Raw genomic sequence first — 12,997 nt, 5'->3', positions numbered from 1 at the left:
AATATTATTATATGATTATCACAGATAGGAAGTTTGGAACTTGGTTTGAAGAATGCCATGGAAAAAACGGGACAACTCTGTGAAGAAAAGCAGAAAAGACTGCTTCTGAGTGATGGTGTGTTCACTCCGTGCTTTCAGGTAGACTAGAAAGGCTAGCTGAAACATTTTGGCCGTGTTGCATCTTCACAAAATTGCTTCAGACAGCACCACTCAAGCTCAAATGTTCTGATAATCCAAAGAGGAGATTGATCTAACTAGTTAGTTTGACATTTGATGTATTTTTGTCTGCCTGGATCTATGTTGTGCACCAAACATTTGCAAATGCTGCAAGTTTTCTGCTTTGAATCTAGAAAAGGCCAGAGAGCAGATTGCCAAAAGAGATGCTCATATATTGTGGATGAAGTCAGTATAAAAATCTCAGACAGATAAAGGAACTAAATCCCATTATGCAGATTTTATATTGTCACAGCTGAGTTGTTACAATGGGCATTATTCCTTAAGTACCCCAATAAACAAGAGCAAACTCATTGGCAGAGATTGTATACGATTTGTGAAATTTCTCAAACTAAACAGACTTCTATGGTGGTTTAAGTTTTTTCTTGCTGCAGCTGCATGCATCTGTAGGATTAGTTGAGATTTTGTATAGCCCTGTGGGTTTGGTTTTTTGTTTTGGTTGTTTTTTTTTTTTTTTTCTTTCAAGTGTACCTTAAACACTGACTAACTTAACCCTGTTGGCTTTTGAAAAGAGAGTTTCCTACCACACACAGACAGACCAAGAAAATAATTCGTTCCTGAGAACATGACATTTGACATGAAGACAAGACCACATTCTTCTGAAGATGACAAAATCTCATGATGCCTGGTGCGTGGTTGGATGTTTTCTCCAAGAAAGACTTACTTGTTTACCTTCTAGAGAAAGAGTTACAGCAAAATTTTTTCAGTGGGGATGAAGACAACTATTAACTGCTTTTATGGTAACATGCAGCCTAAGAGGACTATAACCACTGGAAAATTAGTAAATATAAGATGAATATATGACCTTACATCCTAAAGGCAAATTCTTGCCCAATATCAGTTGGTCATATGAGCTATCTGGAGACAGGTAGTTGGAACTCTGAGATAGCTAAAAGCCTCCCTGACGTCATTCTTGTGCTTGACAGTTTGCAAAGCACCTTCTCACACTCCATGTCTTAAGCCCAGCTTGCAGGATGCAGAGACAAAAGCACCCTCTTCATTACACCGCCACTTATGGGAAGGGGAAAAAAACCTTTCATTCCCCTTGTCTGGGGAAACAGGGCAAGATTTGCCCCATAGAATGCAAACTTTATGGAGTCTTTTTTCTCTGACTGCTTTTTTTAATTGAATGCTAGGAGTGATTTCTCTAAGAATGCAGAGAGCAACCAGTCTGGAATACCAAAAAATGGCACCTTGTTAATTAACCAAGCAATCGTCAGCTTGATTGAATCTCTTTGAAGTTTTCCAGCGACTACGTGCACACTGTACAGAAAGAGATTAGTAATGGGGGAATGCCAGTGTTGGCAGTAAGGTCAGCTTCTTGATCAATAACAACTCAGCCTGAGCAGACATTTAATCTAAAAGAAAGAGGTCATCTCCAATCAGGTCCTTTAAAGAGATTGACCAACAAAATCTAATCACTGATTACTGAATATTTAGTCAAGCAGTGACCTTGCTTAGCATTGTTTAATCATACATTAACAGCTAATTCCTCCATTCAGCTCCAGCTTGTGAATTAGATTTTGTCCTAATTAATATTAATACTGTTAAAGAAGAAAGGCTATTACAATTTATGTGACACTGACTTCACAGGAATCTCAGTATAGCCCAGGGCCAGCAAAATCAAATCTAAAACCTGCTGAATCTTTCTGTCTCCATATCATTCCTAACAAATGTTTCTTCAGCCTGTTCTTAAGCACCTCCAATGATGGACAGTCAATAGCTTCACAACGTAGCAGAACATTATAACATATCTTTGTCTCATGTGCTGGGGGGAAAGTAAGGAAGGAAGTACCATTGAGAACATCTGTATCTATATGCCCAGAGTTAATGAAGTTGCAAGTCACTCAGGCTGCATCTGTATTGGAAAAAAAAAACAACCCAAAACAAAACAAAAACCCAACACATCCCGACTTGGGATAACTATACACTATTGACTCAGAGAGGGAGAGTGCATTTTAAGGCCAACATTACATCCAGGACTGTGAAAATAGGGTTTTGCTGTGAATGTTGAATCCCCAGCTCTAGCATCTATGATATGTGTTAGGTGTTCTGGATAAGACATGCTAACCTGCAATAAAACTACTTTTTTTTTTTAATTTAGGCTAGAATTGTGCTTTTTAGTTCACTTTCTTGTACCCTGTGGTTACCAAATGCCTAAGAGCATGATAGAGAAATATAGAAATTATAGCTCTGGTTTATCTTCAGGCCTATGAGGAGGTGGAAACCTGAGCTGGTCTACTTCTCCCTGAAAGCAGTAAATCTGAACAAATCAGCCCATGCAGGAATCCCTCCTATGGGGTCTCACCTGTGCATGGACAAGTGGCCTGTTCTCCATCAAGCACCAAAACGATATAGGGATGCTTTTACTCTTCACCATGTTTTGGAAGGAGTTACCTCAGGAGGCCCAAACCAGTGGCCCCCGTAGCTAAGCACAGACAATTGAGAGCAGACACTGAAATGTCATGGCATCTCAGCAGGGTGAATCCCAGCAGCTCCTGACTGTGCTTGTCCTTTGAGATCCCATTGGTGAGCTGTACCTGACATGGTGCTTGTGCCAGACCTCTTGGTGTGAAACGCACACGATGGCTGTGTGCCAAGCCGAGCCTGCTCAGAGGCTCTTGTGTCAGGACCAGACTCGGTGCTGATCTGCAGCGGGAGGCTCCGTATGTTCTTCATGTCCTTACAGGGGAATCTTCTTTCCTGCCAGTCTCACCTACACTTGCTTATTTCTTACACACTATACTAATACTTGCCTGTGGGACTCTGAGCCCGGAAATGTGTTTGTATTTCTTTCCCTGAGCATATCAACCGTTCTCACCAGATACGCTACCTAACTCTGCACAGTTTGCCTCTGTGTTCTTTGACCATCGCAGTTACAATAATGCCTTACTGACATCAGCTTCCTCTTCAGGGCAGTGCTGACCCATTTAATGTCTTAAAATTAAGCAGTGATCTATGAAATGCTGCACCAGGCACTAAATTAGAATTTTCTTCTTTTTTTTAAAGGGAAAAATGAAAAAAAAAAGGGAGGGGGGGTGCGGAGAGAGACATATTAACTGGATCTTGTTCAATTTGAGTTGGTAATTGGTAACTTTTGTTTTAAAGTCTTAGTATCAGGCTGCTTTTGTATTGCAGTAATTTCTTATGAGGGAGAAACTTTAATGCTTTTCATTTATTGGTCTCAGACTTTTGGGTTTGGAATTGATATTCTCACACAAATTTAGAACTGGACACTGATGAGAAGTCTCCCAGCTCAGAGGCATACAGTCTGTGTTGGAGCTAAGGAAAGACAGAGATTTCAGGTTCTACCTGGTGATGTTGAGAGACATCACTTCACTGTTTGGTACCTCAGCTGTCTAACCAAGAAAGCTAAATTATACATCAAGATCACAAGCAAAACTAAATGATACCCTGAAATTGATCCTCAGCGGGTGCAAAAACTTATTGTCTGTATTATTTCTTTCCTTCAAATGGCTGTCCTAGCAGGCAGGCACACTGGGGCTTCATTTTACATGCAAAGAAAAAGTAGCTTTCTTGGAAGGACTCATTATAACTTAGCCTTCCAAATCTGCAAATATTAGATGTAAAATCTACTGAAATCTGGGAAGACACTGATCTTGTAGAAGCCAATGTTACAACATCACACGAATTGATGTGCTGTTTACTGTGTCCTCCAATCAGGGGCTAAAATTAGTCAAATGTTTGTTTTAATAAATCTTTTAAATATTTTAACATAGTGATTGAACTCATGTTTATGATGTTTTGATAAACAAATATTTTAGGAATACTTTAAATATTGATTACATATCTGATAACCAGTTTTAGGAAGGATTTTAGTTTTCAGATGGGGTAGCTGCTCTAAGTAGAGATGATAAGTCAGAATTAGTTAAATTTATCCTCTAAGATTTTCAACCATTTGGCTAAAATGAAAACTAGGAGGAAAGGGAGGAGTTGAACCACAGCAAGCTATGTGAAGTTAGGTTTGTTTTATTGTCAGGTAAATACTATAAACCTCATGTAGTTTCTGATGCCACAAAAAGATTTCTGTGGGGGACTTTTTCTGTCATTCCATACTGGTATGTGTTTTTTTTTTTTTTTGTTGGGTTAATGCTTTCATTCCCTTATCCGAAGCGGAACTGAATCCTCAGTTCTCAGTATAGTTAAGGTTTGTTGTGGGTGCTCAGAAGGATGGGCACTTTTGAGGTGCAGGATCTATTGGGTTCTGAGTGCCATTACTCTCCTGATTCAGCATAGCTTGGTGTCAACAGCAGCCTCCTGGGGAAAGGAAAAATAGCCCTTCTGCTTAGCTGGTGCTGGTCGAGTGACTGATTTCCTTTTATATTTATTGCATATCACAACAGCACAACATTTCAGGCATGGCTATGTAAGCAGAGCAGATATGAGTAGGAATTTTGAGTGTGTGTGTTTGCATGTCCTCATGTGTACATTGAATAGGAATTTTTTCCAGGAATAAATTAATTTACATTAAATTAAAATATTGGCAGGGAAAAAAACAGCAAAGGCTTTAACCCTCTAAGGTGCTGTGCTGCCATGATAGAGAAGCCTGTCTACATATGCAATCTGCCTCTGAAACACCCTGGGCTAAGCAGAGAACATCATAGCAGGGGAAGCTAGAAAAGGCAGCAGAACTTGTTTCTGTGCAGAAAGCTGAGATTTTATGTCCCAGATGGTAGTTTTCTGGGCCATTATGATGCCTCAGACTGACTCAACATGAAAATAGTCTTATTGCCAAAAAAAAAAGAAAAAAAAAAAAAAAAAGGCTGATTTGGGAGCTCAAGATCTGGCCCTCACTAGGGCTGAGTAAGTCACAGACCAGCTGCTGTGATTTATGTAATGGTATGGTGTGATTAACTTTCCCCTGGATCATTAGAGAGTCTCTGTGGGTATTGATGTGCCAGTTACTGTTCTCAGCTGGAAGGAGAGTCAGCAATAAACAGCTAGATGGGGGGAAAAGGGGAGAAGGAAATTCTTAATCAGAGCTGAATTTTTAGATTAAAACTGCACAGATTTTAGGTCAACTAAAAAAGTGCTTACTTTGTTAACCCCAAAGTGCTTACTTTGTTAACCCCAGAGACTTCAGTTGTCTTTCTCTATAACAGCAGGATGTGGGAGATCTGTCACCTGGCTTTAAGTCCTTGTCTGCAGTTTGCAGAGGTCTTGAGTGAGCTCTCACAGTGCCAGGTACTGTTGTATATAGCCCATTGCCAGACCCAGCACGAGCACATTCGCAGCAGAGGGGTGGGTATGTGTGTGTCACGTTGTTTTGTGGGGTGGTGGAGCGAGTGCTCAGAATGCGTGGGTAGGACAGCACCCCAGTCCTTGGCCTTTTCAGTGATGGATGTTTTTTAAAAAAATAGTCAGGTGAATTTCATTGTGACAGGACTGTAATTTGCATTTGGCACTAACTCACATAATCTGCTGCTGTTTTACTGCTAAGCTGCATATAAAAAGAAAAGCTTCCACAGTCATTATGGATGTCCTAGGCCTGAACCCTTTTTTTGTTCAGTCACAGTGTTTCAGAGAGATGTATTTGCTTTTAAAGAAAATGTGATGAGAGGCAAAGTTTCAAATCTCTGCTTTTCACAGTTTAGAGGCATTAATAGGAGAGTTGGCTGGAAACATGTGCTTCTAGGTTTTGGAAAAAAACCCAAAACCAACAAACCCAATTTTTTGCAACATAATTTTAGTCTAATACAGAATAAAGATGTAACTTTTCAAAGCATCTGAAAGGGAGGGGGCGCTTGTCCTTGAGAAACATTCCTCCAATTCACAGAATAACAGAATTGCAGAATGGCTGAGGTTGACAGGGACCTCTGGAGATCATCTGGTCTAACCCCCCTGCTCAAACAGGGCCACCTACATCTGGTTGCCCAGGGCCATGCCCAGATGGCCTTTGAACACCTCCAAGGATGGAGACTCTACAACCTCCTTGGGCAACCTGTGCCAGTGCTCGGTCACCTTCACAGCAAAAAAGTGTTTCTCAATGTTCATATGGAGCCTCCTGTGTTTCAGTTTGTGCCCATTCCCTCTGGTCCTGTCACCGGGCACCACTGAAAAGAGCCTGGCTCCATCTTCTTTATACCCTTTAGGTGTAAAGGGTGTCCTCTTTGCACCCATCCTTCAGGTATTTATACACTTCGATGAGATCCCTGAGCCTTCTCTTCTCTAGGCTGAACAGTCCCAGCTCTCTCAGCCTTTCCTTATAGGAGAGGTGCTCCTGTCCCTTCATCATCTTAGCAGCCCTTTGTTGGACTCTCTCCAGTGTGTCCGTGTCTCTCTTTTACTGAGGAGCCCAGATCTGGACACAGTGCTCCAGGTGTGGCCTCACCAGTGCTGAGCAGAGGGGAAGGATCACCTTGCTTGCATCCCAGGATACCATTCGCTGCCTTTGTGGCAAGGGCACATTTCAAGATAAGTTGTGCTTTTTAATTACATTTCGTTTTTGAAGTTCAGAGTCATGTAGTAGTAGTCTGTGCTCCAGAGGTCTGGGGTATGCAGACCTTGCTTAGAGTAGACCTTGTACCTTTGAACACTTTTAATTGCTTCAGTCTGCTCCCCTGGTTTGCCCTGTCCTGTTGTGTCTTTTGCAAAACTTACCTGTGTATTGTGTACCACTGACAAAAAGGCTGTGGCACGGTGTAGCAGATTTTTACATTCAGGCAATCAGGATGAGTTTAGGGAGGATCAATGCAGGGGCAGCAAACTGTGAAATCACTATTACAAAGGACTCATTCTGTAAAAGAATACAGCAGATCATGTTAAAACATCTCCTCTTGAGAGGGCTCAGCCAACTCAGTTTTGCAAGTGGGGTAATGTTTCAAATCACATTGTAACATTTTACACCAGACTCTAAGGCTGTAAATTGTAAGGCTGTATTCAGTAGTGAATGATAAACTGTGCTGAGCCCTGTTTCCTAAACTCTCCTGGTTACTTTACAAAATATTTTCATGTTTTTCAGCACAAAGATAATGCGGTTTTGAAAAATCACTGTTATAACAGCATATGGCATAATAGCTAGTCATACATGTCTTTTTGATACCTATGCCATTCAATTAAGCTTATAAACTTCTTTATTAATACATCTCCATCAGAAATGTGTGTCTCTCAAATAGGCATCATTGCAATAAATCACAGTTAAAACACCAGACCACAAAAAAATATTTCTCATGCTCTTCCAAGTGTGGAATTTCAGTTTTCTGTGGTTTCTGCTATAGCATCATTCGTAGTGATGTCAGCTTGTCCACTTTTCCCCTCCCAAAGACCCAGAGCAGAAAATACTTGCATCTGGATTAGTGACAGGTCTGAGATTTACTGTCTTGTGAACCATCAGAGCTAGACACTGCAGCTTGCTGTCATTCAAAAGTCATGACTTACTACTTCTCAACAAGACAAGACTTTGGTTTCAAAGTCCCTATATTCAGAAATGTGAATCTTAGCATACCTGAATTATTGCATGTGGAATATAGAAAGCTATAAAGCTTATTAATTGTTGTTTCCCTCCATTTGAGGCTTTTATGATTATGTCTTACTATAGTAATAGCGCTTGACTTTACAGATTGAGAATTTAAGGAGAAAAAAGACCCTAGTCTTTCTGTAAGACACACCGCTATTCTGAACGGTACCTTGTACTTAGGTTGTGTTTCTCCTTCTGCCACAGAGAATATTTACATATAAATTTTCCATTTCTGGATAATTTTATCTTTCCTCATAATATGTCACATCTTTAACTGTCTTCTTGTGAATTTGGTATGCTTCACATGTTGTTGTTAGGTCAATAAAGCTTTAATATTTGGGGTTTGAGGTAGCTCGAAAGTCACAAGACCAAGTGTAGGAAATAGAAAAACTGCATGAATGTTTGTGATAATTTAGGGGGGGGGAAACCCATTCATTGTAAAATTGCTTTAATTAAGAGGGAGGCCAAGCTGGGGGTGAGTTGGACTGGGGACACCAAATAGCCGTTACTACTCAAATCATTATTAAATTCTTTACATGAAGTAGAACTTTGTAAGAAGGGAGGGTCAAGGCTCACTTCCCTTCCTTGCTTCCCCTTTCCCACCCTGTGCTGTAGCCTGGTGGCTAACCCACATTTTTGTCAGCAGGAGCTTTCACTCCAGTCTCTTCAGGCTAGAGAAAAAACTGAGCCAAATCCTCCTTCACTGTAGGTGGAAGGGAAAGGCGTTTTCTTGTTCTTGCTTTGTAAAGATTGCTGTGTGCTTCCGTTGCCTTTTACACAGTTCATCGAAATCAGTACATTTAGTTTTAGACCTCTTGGACTGTTCCGTTTAATATACTGATTTTTTTTCTGGGGTTTTAATTTCAGCAAGGAAAACAAAAATGCAAACAAATCTGATTTGATGAAGACTAAAGCGTATTGCTTGGTTGTCTCTCTTTTGCAGTTGGATAGGCCTCTGGAAAATGAGTTATTTGCACAGCCCTCACAGTGGCAGACAAATCCTCTCTCCTGAACAGACCTTGCTGAAGAGTCTTGCACTGCTCTGAACTGAAAGCTGTCTCAGTTGTCTGAGTGACGCTACCACTTAGTTTTCTGACCTAAGTCAAGGAGAGTCTTGCTTGAATGACTGATCTTCTTAGTACTGTGTTTGCCTCATGCAGTGCAAACAGGTGCCTGACATGAGAGAGAATTAAAATGATGTTTATGTATCAGCGTAAGCCTTTTAGACAACATGTGTTCAGGATCTGATCCTGAACTATTGGTGATTTTACAGAGGGAGTCTTACTTAGACAAGAAATGCAGATGTTGAGTCTTAAATGGAGCTGTTTAATCGATTCCCCTATTCCAGCTGAACTATACAGAGTGCCATTGCTCGTTCTCATGAACCTTAAAAATTTGCTGGATATTACTTAGTTCTGCTTTTTAACAGACCTTGTAACACTATGCAGACAGCTTTCCACCCCAAATCTCATCTTTTAAAAAATCATTGTTCTATCTTTATAGTGACAGAGGTCTAGCAGGGAATAGGGACGTTGTATCATTTTGCACAGTAATGGGGGAAAGGAAAGAGAATTGTCTGTAATTTGTTTCCCCACCCAGACAAGTCAAGCTAAGTTATGATGAGAGCGGTGCAGCAGTCATGATCACCTACCGTTTTATAGCTGATGTGATTGTTTTTATGAAGCCTATAACATTTTTAACAGTGCTGTTGTGCTGATCATTGTTCTTGTCTCAGCAGAACAATATTACTACAGTCAAGTCAATTCAGCTTGCAAGCAGGGCTTGCTGCTGGCAGGGTGTGAGAAGAAATCGCACAGAGCACGCTCTTTCCTTCCCCAGATGCGGGCAGGGGACAAGAGAGAGCAGGGACACTGGTCAGTTGGTCAAACCCTTCAATGAATTATTCAAAGATATTTTTTCTTTTTCTTTTGGCAAGGTGATGAACAATTCTGCCGCATTTCAGACAGATAGCAGCCTGCCATTTAGCGTGACTCTTCAGCTGTTGTTGTTCGTGCAGTGGCTGGGTGAAGGGCACAGGCATGGCTAAAAATAAAGACTGGAAGAAAGGGTCTTTTTTTTTTCCATTGATCATTCTGAGTTCTTGAAGGTGCTGCTTTGCAGAGGGTCACACAAGAGTCAGCATAGGGCTGGCTACAGCAGCCCCACAGCAGAAGGAAAAGGCAGGTGGTGGTGAGGTGAAGAGGGGGGCAGACAGTACATCCCCCATTGTTCCAGCTCCTTAGTGCTTGGTTCTTCTGGCTGCATACTAGTGGCCCTCATTTAACTGCTTACCTGATTGCTCCTATTCCTTGTCTGAATTGCAGCAGAACGTGACTTGTAAAAAATGAGTAGCATTTCCCTAGCATGTAGTGGGGTCAAGTGCTATGCTTGCTCCTCTGCTGGTGTTGGTGGCCTTGCTCAAAAATCTTTCTTCATCCTACAACTCCCTAGACAGCCCAGCGGTCTTTACCACTGGGATAAGAGGAAAGGTAAACTCAACCTGCTTCTTCAGTCCTTGGATATTCCTCATGTCATGTGGTTGTCTCCCTGCTTATTCCCCAGGTCCATGCAGCAGAAATATGATGGATGTTTTGGTGATGGAAAATAGCTACCTCACCTGCTTACAACTTGTCTAGGCCATTGTCCCTGTGCCTTAGTGCTGAAATGGTGCCAAACCCCAATTTTTTCATTCTCTGTCACCATTATCTATGTTTTATAGCTACTTAGAAGAGGCTAATATTCAAGAGGCAAGAGGATCAGACCTCAAGTGTAGTCTTCCATTTACCTTGATGTTACCTTGGAGCTTTTACTTCAAAGTCAGTGAATTTACACTGATTAAAAAAGATTCTCATTTCTGTCAGTCCTTTTTCTGCAGTGTGTCCTCCACCATTTTTGCTTTCCACCGTCTGCCTGCTGCTGGTCTGATGTCAGGACTTCTGTTAGAGTCCACTGCATGGTTTGACAGTTGTCCTGGTGTTTTGGCCCCAGGAGGCATTTTTAAATCCATCTTTCCTTTTTTTAGCAGAGAGTTAGTCTAATAAAGGATATTAGTTCTGAAAGAATGTGAAAAATCAGACAAGTCATATGAACCCTGTTGTAGATGAAATTATATGTTCTGGAAGGAGGTGAAGAGGAAACTCTACCATGCTTTTGTCTTGCCCTTCAGCTTCTGGAAATTATTGCCAGAAAAAGTTGCCTCTTTCTGAAATACATCTAGGTTTAGTGTAAAAGAGACAGCTCCTCTCTTTATATAACAGTTGTTTGGAAATGGATATTTAGACAGACTAAGAACTCTGGCCTACAAATAAAAGCACTAGATTTTGCACAGCTAGAGGAAAATTTAGCAAAATAGCCAGAGTCCAGAACTGGTTTTATGTACACAGGTGTAACTCATGTGGAAGTTACTAGGAGTTGCAAATAGTTCCTGCAGGCAAAAGTACCCGAGGAATTAGTATTTCCTAGTCAAGGCTAATACAGTGGGCAGGAGAAGCCCAGGAGAACGACCCAAAATTTGGTGATTGCTGATGTGAAATGGGATTGCCACTAGCTGGGCATGCAGAGAGTTGAAAGTCTCCCGGGGACAGATTCTTCTAATGTTGTTCCCTCAGTGAGCATTATGCTGTCAACAATGAGAGCAAATTGTCTAGTCTTGTAGTGGAAATTAAGGTGTGGAAATGTTTACACTAATTTGCTTTTTAAACATTTCTCTGTGTAGAAGTGTCTGTGGGCATCTCTGTGCACATGGTTTAAAAGAGTTTTTAAACCAACAGTGAATAACTGGCAATACAAGATACCAAGCTGAACTCTTCTGCTTACACCAGGTGAGATTTAAAGAGCTAATGGACACTGTGGAAAGAACGAGGAGGAAAGTTCTGGTTTTGGCTAGTACTTTCCTCCTTTTACCAAAATAAGTTCTGACATCCAGGCCTGAGTTTGAACTAACAACTGCTGCATGACTGCACTAGCAGTTTCCAAGTCATTTATTTTAAAGTGCTCTAGGATACTTGGAGTGTGAAAGGTGTCATAGAAAAACAAGTTTCATTTCATTCTGTTTGACACTTTGTTTTTGAGCTTACCACATTATAATGGTAGATAGAGGTTTTAAAGTTTACTGAAGGTCGTCTGTATATGCATGTGTTTATGCAAAAAAACCTGTGGTATAGTTAGGGAAGACTGAAAATAAATGAAATATAAATCTCAAAGCAACAGGTCCTTGCTACTCCTTTATAAGACTCAACATTTCCTAGTTATGGTCCCTTTAGCTCCCATTAAAACATGATGATCATTTAAACTTGAAGACTATGTGCATTTATGTAATGCATTCCCCTATAAGGTTACTGCCTAACAATTTAATTAACAGAGGCCATATTGGAAGGTAAAATTGCTGCATTTCATGATATGAGAGCTTTGCTTTCTTTTTCCATTCACATAGTTGTATTTTGGAATATACTTTAAATGTACTTACATAAAGTACATGTAGGTATGTGTTGCACATGTATGGACCTAACTGTTTGACACATAAGAAGTATGCCTTGGACAAAATATATTAATGGTACTAGAGACCTCACCCTCACACTTTTGTTTTGCCAGGTCACAGAGAGCCTGAGGCTATAGATTTAACATTCAAGTGCATTGTTCTAGGAAACTGTTCAGCACTCTCACCTCTGGTTGGTTTAGCTGGCAGTCCGTATCAGCAACATCTGGCCCCTAATTGGCTTTGATGTGGGTTTTCCCAAGCTTTCAATATATGGCCTTGGAAAGACCATTGTTCTCTTTATTAAAATAACCTGGTTGAAACAAAGACTCACATCTGCCACAGATCCAGAACGAAGAGAGAGAGAAGAAAAAGTTCTGTTCAGCCTGTGAGCCAGATGAGTAAGTGTTTTAGCACAAAGGGTCTGGCAGGTCCAAGTTTGCAGAGCCCTGTGGAAGTCGGAGGTGAGCAGGAGTTCTGGCTTCTAGCCCAGGGAGCTATGGGCGCCTCTGTGACCACAGGCAGCTAGTTAAATCTCCCTGCCACTTGCCTTGTCCGACAGGAAAACTGGATGAAAGACAAGACCTGGTTAGATACCAGATGCTGTCTCTGCATGGAATTTTCCTAGGTGAGGTAAATGCAAACAACAGTGATTTTACCAAAGGCCTTGTGCACTCCTATCAGAACATTTGCAAGTGAAATGTGAAGCCAACACCTGTATCTCTTAATTGTTTAGTGTGCTGCCATTGGAAATAGTTTTCTGATTTTAGAAATATGGTGCTAGATAGCTTTTTTCATAGCACTGTGTTTCT

Source organism: Platalea leucorodia, assembly GCF_965183815.1.
Source record: "Platalea leucorodia genome assembly, chromosome: 1".
Classification (NCBI taxonomy): domain Eukaryota; kingdom Metazoa; phylum Chordata; class Aves; order Pelecaniformes; family Threskiornithidae; genus Platalea; species Platalea leucorodia.
This window is presented reverse-complemented; position numbering follows the sequence as displayed.